The sequence below is a fragment of the Phoca vitulina genome, unplaced genomic scaffold, assembly GCF_004348235.1.
Source record: "Phoca vitulina isolate PV1807 unplaced genomic scaffold, GSC_HSeal_1.0 scaffold99, whole genome shotgun sequence".
NCBI classification, from domain to species: Eukaryota; Metazoa; Chordata; class Mammalia; order Carnivora; family Phocidae; genus Phoca; species Phoca vitulina.
The window spans coordinates 205,805-207,229 of NW_022589802.1; positions in this window are offsets into that span (position 1 = coordinate 205,805).

Here is a 1,425-nt window from a genome sequence, read left to right on the forward strand (position 1 = left end):
CCCCCCCCCCCCCCCCCCCCCCCCCCCCGCCCCCCCCCCCCCGGGGGCCCCCCCCCCCCCCGCCTCGCACAATGGCCGCGTCCGCGGGACGCGCCTCTCCCCCTCCTCCCCGCCCGCCGCCTCCCGCAACCTTGGGACCCGCGCGCGCCCGCGCCACACCCCCCTCGGGCCCGGCGCGCGGCGGCGCCGGCGCACAAGCCCCGCCCCGCCCGGGCGCTCAGAGGCGCGTCCAGGGCCACCTGCTGCCGGGGCGCAGCCGCCCCTGTGCCGACCTGCCAGGCGCGCACCGGGGGAGGACGGCGCGGTCCTTGCTCAGGACACTCTCGCCCTCGAGGTCCCTAACCCGGAGGGCCCGCGGCTAATACCAGGCAAGTGCCCAGCACAAGGACTGGAGGCTGTCAGCCGTTTACTCCTGGCCCCTCACCCAGCCGACCACCGCGGCCCTGAGTCCGGGGGCTTCGTTCCCCAGCTTTCTTTTTCCTTTTCTTTTTAAACAGCTTCATTGAGATAGAACGCACCTATCACATAAGTCACTCCTTTAAAGTGTAACACTCAATGACTTGTAGTGTACTCACAAAGTTGGGCAGCCATCTGCACTATCAAGTTCCAGGACATTTCGTCGCCTCCCAAAAGAAACCCCCATACCCCTAAACAGTCACCCCCCGCCGTCCCCCTCCCCCAGCCCCTGGCAACCACCAATCTGCTTTCTGAATATGGACATCTCATATGAATGGATTCATACAATACTCATGTGTCTTTTGTATCTGGGTTCTTTCACTTTGCCATAATGTTTTCAAAGTTCATCCATGTTGTAGCATGGATCAAGACTTCCTTTCTTTTTAGGGCCAAATAATATTCCATTACATGGATATATCACATTTTATTTATCCATTCATCAATTGGTGGGCACCTGGGTCGTTTCTACCTTTTGGCAATTGTGAATAATGCTGTTAGGAATATTTGTGTACAGATTTTTATGTGAACACATTTTCATTTCCTTTCCACCTAGGAGTGGGATTTCTGGGTCACATAATAACTCTATTTTTAACATGTTGGGAAAAATGGCCAAAGAGCTTTCCAAAGTAGCTGCACCATTTTTACATTCCCATCAGTGGTGTATGAGGGTTCCAATTTCTCCACATTCTGGCCAACCCTTACTATGTGATTTTTTGTTTCTAGCCATCCTAGTGGGTGTGAAATGATACCTCATTTGGATTCTCATTTCCCTGATGACTAATGATGTCGAGCATCTTTTCATGAGTTTGTTGGCCATTTGTAGATCTTCTGTGATATACAAAGCAATCTGAAACGTCTATTCAAGTTCTTTGCCCATTTTTTAGTTGGGTTTTTGCTGTGTTGTTGTCAAGTTGTAGGAGTTCCATATATATTCTGGATATTAATCCCTTATGATTTGCAAATATTTTC